Source organism: Drosophila yakuba, chromosome 2L, assembly GCF_016746365.2.
Source record: "Drosophila yakuba strain Tai18E2 chromosome 2L, Prin_Dyak_Tai18E2_2.1, whole genome shotgun sequence".
NCBI classification, from domain to species: domain Eukaryota; kingdom Metazoa; phylum Arthropoda; class Insecta; order Diptera; family Drosophilidae; genus Drosophila; species Drosophila yakuba.
The window spans coordinates 19,393,182-19,400,244 of NC_052527.2; positions in this window are offsets into that span (position 1 = coordinate 19,393,182).

Consider the following 7,063-nt stretch of genomic DNA (forward strand, 5'->3'; position numbering starts at 1 on the left):
ATGAATCAATCTGACCTAAGCAGTAGACTAGCCCGTTGGGCTTTAAAGCTCCAGGGTTATGACTTCACGATACAGCATCGCAAGGGTAGTCGAAACATCGTTCCTGATGCGCTGTCACGGACGCACGCTAACGATCTCTCGGCGATTGAGGTTGATTTAAAATCAGCAGCTTTTGAAGTACCGAGCTATCAGGAGTTGAAGAAAAAAATTGAGCAAGGAAGTCTTCTAAGTCCCGACGTAAAAGTTGTAAACGGTTATGTTTATCGTCGTACCGAGCATGCTTCGGCTGAGCAAGTTGCTGATGAATCAGTTTGGAAACTTTGGCTACCTTCGGAATTAGTGTCAGTGGCTATTAAGGCTGCCCATGACGATCCTTTAGCTTCTCATGGCGGAATAAATAAAACTTTAGAGCGAATTCGTCGATATTATTTTTGGCCTAATCTGGTAACCGATGTTCGCAATTATATTAACCAATGCGAGGTCTGCAAAAGCACTAAGCACCCTAACCAAGTGCTTAGACCACCGTTAGCCAAAGTAACGACCAGTATGCGACTATTTCAAAGACTATACGTGGATTATTTGGGTCCTTACCCTCGGACGAAGTCTGGCCACATTGGCATATTCATAGTCCTTGATCATTTTAGCAAATTTCCTTTTCTAAAAGCAGTAAAAAAATTTACTGTGGATGCAATCGTGCCGTATATGGAAGAGTTATTCCATTGCTTTGGCGTACCTGAAACTATCGTATCCGATAACGGTGTGCAATTTAAGTCGCACGCTTTTAACAATCTGTTAACTAGCTATGGAATTAACCACGCCTACACTGCTTCATATGCACCACAAGGAAACGCATCTGAGCGAGTAAATCGATCCGTTCTGGCTGCCATTAAAGCCTATGTCCATCCAAATCAGACCAACTGGGACGAGAACCTCAGTAAGATTAGCTGTGCACTTCGCTCAAGTCTTCACACTGCCGTACAACAAACGCCGTATCGCCTTGTTTTCGGACAACACATGATAACTAATGGTTCTACATACGAATTGTTACGACGATTGAATCTGTTAGAAGATAGATCCATTGTATTTAATAGGGACGATTCGTTCGATATCATGAGAGAGCAAGCTAAAGAAAAGGTGGTAAAGCAACATGCGCGCAACGAAAAGACGTACAACATGCGTAGTCGAGAAGTATCGTATGCGGTAGGTCAAGAAATTTACCGTAGAAACTTCCAACAGAGCAATTTTGCAAAAGGTTTCAATGCCAAGTAAGCTCCAGCCTTCTTAAAAGCTCGAGTGAGAAGAAAACTAGGCTCGGCATATTATGAGCTTGAGGATTTACAAGGACGAATTGTTGGAAAATTTCATGCGAAGGATCTTAAACAATAGTTTCCGTTCCAAGCGTGGATCACCCTTGATTGTCTAATCAAGTGTGATTTTAGTGGGGGGGATTTGAAGTGTCGCTTGTCACAGTTTTGGGTTAGTCCGAAAGTAGCATTATCGGGGTTAGGAACTTGCTTTAAGTAGGGCCACCTACCCATTAACCTATCAATGCAGTTTGGGTTCTATCGAAATTGCAAGCTTACACTGTAATAGATAAGAAAACGCAACCTGGGCATACTAGTGAACGCCATGCCGGTCGTTCTCTTTCCGTTTTAACCTTGGAGGTGATCAGACGTACAGGTGCGACCAACCAAAAAAAAAAAAAAAAAAACACACCCACGTTTTCTTTCTAATTTTTTTTGTATTTCGATATTCTTCGGTGAGTTAGTTTCTAAAGTGAAATTCGCTTTTGCTAATTATTTTCGTCTTTAGTACCCAAGCCCAGATTAGAAATCCCACCAACTGTATTTAAATTTGGGGTTAGTTCGGTGCCAGATCAAAGGTAACTATTTATTCGAGTTTTTTTTTTACTTCAGAATCTAACTGAAAATTTAATAATTTCACAAGGTTCTGGCACCTTGTGCTACCCACAAGCAACCGCCGGCTCCAAGCCGTACCACCAGAGCAGCACGTCCAGCAGAGCAGCCGATGCACATCGATCATCAGAACATCTCTTTTGGCCGAAGCCATCGGTGTTCAAGTGTTATTAGTGTGAATTAATCTACCCCCCGCAAAAGTTCAGTGAAAAACAAAACCTGTAGCGAAAAACGAAAAAAAAGGGAAAACAAAAGCCCCTCACATTAAGCGGTTCAATTTTTTTTTGGTTATACCACGAGGTGGCTACACTGTGACAAACTAATGGTTTTACCGCACGCATTACAAAACATGTGCTAATACACTAATAAAATAATTGGACACCAACGATCGCCAAAACAAAAAGAATGAATTCAATTTAAAACGTTACGAAAACTACGAGTTTACTATACCCGAGAAAAAAAAAAAAGAAATTATATATATTTTAAATATAGAATAAATTAAATTATAAATAGATTAAATTAAATTAAATAAATAAAAAAAGGTAAAAAGTGAAAGTCAGTGGTGGAAAGATTTGGCCATGCCAGCTAGAAAAAAATAAATAAAATAAAAAAAAACTTTTTAAATAAATAGTAATATAGAAAAATAATTAAAATTAAAAACATAATGGGTTAATCATACTCCAGCCATTCATCCAACGCAATACCTCAATAATATATATATATATCCATACACAACTTTTTCCGCAAACATTTATCAAGACCAAAACATGAAACAATAAGAAGAAATTCGCCGGAGAAAGTACTTTCGCCGTGGGAGAAAATAACATGTAAGTTATATCTCAAAATTTGTCTCTATTACTTGCAACGATATATTATTTAAAAAACGGCATTGCATTTTTGGGGGATGGCTCTTTCAGTCTTTAAATTTTACAGTTTTATATATTAAATCTATTCTTTCTTTTGATCGCCTAATTCGTCGCGAAACCCAAAACCCAAGCTTGACCTACGACAACATGTTATTGCATGGTACAGTCGAGGATCGAAATATTGTGTACACCGAGCCTCTCTCGTGTATAGGTACAGTCGAGGATCGAAATATTGTGTACACCGAGCCTCTCTCGTGTATAGGTACAGTCGAGGACCGAAATATTGGGTACGCCGGTAGTAAATTGAAAATATTTTAATTTCTTTTTCTTCTTATCGAATTATATTACATTTATATTATATTAATACCTATGCGAATGGTATAGGTGGTTTTGAAACATATTTTCTTTTCAGCCACTGTATTTTCACTCATACTTACATATATACAACGACTATTACAATGAATAAATAATTTAGGAATAATTTCTTTTGCATTAATAATTAAAATAGGATAAAACTATCTATATATAATATAATAATGATAAAATAATAATCGCCCATGATAACAAGTAAAAGAACCAAAATAAGGTTAGGTAATTTCTTGGGGTTTTAAAATTTTTGTTTACTTTTTCTTTCTATTAATATATAAACCTATTTTACATGTTATCTAATTAGGATTTTAGGTTAAAAATTAAGTTAAGCAGGAACAACAAATGAAAGGTTTTGGTTTAATTAATTTTAATGAATAAATTTATAATGAAGTCCGAATAGAAGTTATTTATCTGGGATTATGAACAGCGGATTTGATGCAGTGACCTGAATTCTTAGTGGACCAATGGGATCGCCAATAAACATGGTTTTGCTCGTGGCGATCATGGAAGGGTGGGGCAGCGGCCACTCCAGATTCTGGGGTGCGCCTAAAAGATCCACTAGAATATTTTGTTTGAGATTTCCTTTCTTTTTAACTATATTTTTTTTCCTTCCGATCTAGCTTTCTCTTTTCCCTCAAGATTATTTGTTGGCTATTCGCACGCGATTTTAGTTTATTTGTTTTAACTTTCAAGAGCACGTAGTATTACAGTATTTAAATTCTAACCCAGCCCATTGCCGACAACATAGAGCCGGAACCAGCGCGTGCCACTGTTAGCACTACGACAATTACATCTGCTCGCAATATAACTAATCTTCGTTATATGCTACATACTAATTAAAAAAACAAAACAATTCAGCAACCGCCTTGTTTAACTCCCGTTTAGCATGAGATTACTCTGAATTTGGAAAAGTAGGGTTAAGTCTAAAATCTATAAATTCTCCCAAAATCGGTAAAAGTGGTTTTTAAAATTACAATAATCTGAACAAGAATTAAATAAGCTACAACATGAGGTATATTTTATTGATGCAATCTGCTGCAATCACTTTAAATCTCTATTCAAAGTTAGGCATTATAAAAAAGTACTTTTGTAAAGCAACTAAGATTTTTACTAAATTACTGGGACAACACTAATATTTTTTTTCTATTGAATGTTGCAAACGCCTAATAGAAGGCCCACTGAATAAAATACTTTTTACAGAATGGAAATTAACGCTTTGGTTCCAAAGATATTAGAACTTTTGTAACGAAAGAAAAAGTTAATGTTGCAGATTGTTATTTTCTGTACGCGCAACAGCTGTTTTAAACAGCTGATTTCTTTGTTGTGGCGCCATCTATTAAAATTTCTAGTACGCAGCACTAAAGATTGGTCAATTATGAATGCGTACACTAAATATTATTGTAATATTCCGACTTTCAGAAAATGGGTTTTGGCCAGAAAAAGGGGTCAAATTTCCCATAGTGCTATGCACCATGCGTTTTGCAATTGGGATCTGAGTGAATGACTTTTCGACTTTAGTAGATACAGACTGTCATAAAAAGGTATAGTTCGGCATAAAAATACTTAAACATTTATTTTTGATTACAAATACGATAACATTTTAGTTTTAAGTTATATATAATTGACTATTTTAGTAAGGTTAGAGGCAATCATTTTTTTGTGCGGTGTATTTTAATTTAAATATATTTCCTCTGGACTCGGCGAGTACTTTCTGCCTTTCATTCAGTTGCTGCATTTAATATCATTTAATTTTCTGCCACGCCCCACATAACATCACTTTTTGCTAGTCATTTGGCAATCCACCACTGATCCCAAGGCCCTGCCCCGCCCTTTCGGCCGAGGCCCGCCTCCAATTTTCTAGCGCCATCATCTTCTGGTGGCTGTTGCACTGCACGCTTTTCACTTTTCATGAATAATAAAGTGAAAGTCTAGTTAGTTTGGCGTTTTTCAGCTCACTACTCGACGGCGGCTTCCTGGCGGAAAACTCTGGTTCGAGATTTGGCCTCGTCACACCCACCACTCACCGCCCACTACCCGCAGCCCCCTGACACCACTACCACTGCAACCCCCGATGCTCACCTCACCAACAATGCACCGTACATTTGTAATTTCGTTGCATACTTTGGCGAGCATAAAAACTCTGAAAAGGCGGCACCTCGCAATTGTTTGCCAGAGTGGAGAGGAATAAAGGATGGTTGGGGGCTTTTCCAGTAAGTTTTTCATTTCCTTGTTCCTCTGCTTGCACTTTCCCTATTGTTGTTCCTGCACGCCTTATTGTGTTCCGTATTTAATGAATAATTTTTAATAGTTTCGCTATTGCTTTTGGCATCACTTACTGCTTGTTGGCGCAAAGGGCTATAACGGAAACTATTGGCTCTAGAAGTGGATTAATTTGGCTGCCAAACTTTTCGGGAAATGATGAAACGAAATTGAGTTAGGATTAAATTAATGCGAAAGTTTCAGATGATTTGCTTGACTGTTTGTGATTGTTTTGCGAGTTCTATTCAATTTTCTTTCTAAAGTGATGCAAAAAATTTTTCTTTATAAACCGCTTTGTATTGATGGGGTGGTGAAAAATAAGTTGATTTGAATTATTTTATCTGAAGTAAACATGCAGAAGAAGAAATAAACATTTATGCTCACCTAAATCTTATCTATTTATTTAAACTATCTCGCTGTTTACCCAATGCACAAACTGTCACTTTCAGACCCCTCAATTTCACTACCGCTCGATTTTTATGTTAACCTGCATTTTCCACTCATAAAATTCAATTACGTGCGGTTGCCGCATAAATTCCTTGAGGTTCACATTTATTCCTATTAGACGTTATGCAACCCGAACGCAACTATCCACTCTCTGCTCCATTTTTTATTTGCGAGTGCAATTGTTGCATAAATCAAGGCGAGTTTCACGCATATAAACAGTGCAAAGTGTGCGTAACGAGCGTTTCAATTTAAGAGCTAGACTTTCATTTTTCTTTTTGGCTTTCTTTCAAAATTGGTTGTGTTTTTATTTTCGGCTTTTCGAATGGATGAGAGAGTGAGCGAGTACGGGAAACAAATTCAATTTTTCATTTTGAGAGCAGTCAGATTGCTGGCACTCGTGCCCTCGGCTGCAGCTCCATTCCGACAGTTTGAAAACACTAAAGTTGAATTACAATTGCAATTTTTTCTCCCTCGCACTCTGGTGGTTTTTGTTTGCTTCATTTTTGCCGTCGACTTGGTGTTAAGAGATTTTTATGTGCCTACGTATTTGAAATGCTAAAATGATGCATGGCACCCGGTCCAGACTAGGACTCTTTACGCTCCCCTTTTTTCCTTTGCTCTGCTTTTTTCCTGTGTGTGTACAGGGAGAGTGCTATAAAATGTCCATTAAGCTTTTCGAGGAAACCTGCTGAAATGCACTTTTAGCATTCTAAACTGCCAACAGGTTCACTTGACGAAGGCCAAAAGGAGTTACTTGGAGTTGGCTTTGAAGGGTGGTTCGCGGCCACTTAAATATTTTCTAAGTGCAAGAAAGTGAGCCTAAAGTGGAAAAATACATAGAAAGTTTGTTTAAAACTAAAATTTTTATTGAAATATAATTTTAATGAATTATAGAGCCGCTTTTAACGTGTATTGTTAAAGAACAAAAACAACACGTTACGGTAAAGTTGTTTTTCAAATATTAAATATTTGTAAAGCTAAAAAATGTAGGCTAATCCAATTTAAATTTATGCACAGTCATATTTAAATTGTACTATTCCATATGTATACATGTGTATATGGTTTTGTTTGATTTCCTTGCAATCGCGATCGAATGCTTTATTTTACTTAAATCCACTTACTTTGTCGGATATTTCCCAACTCATGAGCTAATAAAAATTTATATATTTCGCTCTTGTAAATCACAATTATGCTGTCGTCCATTAG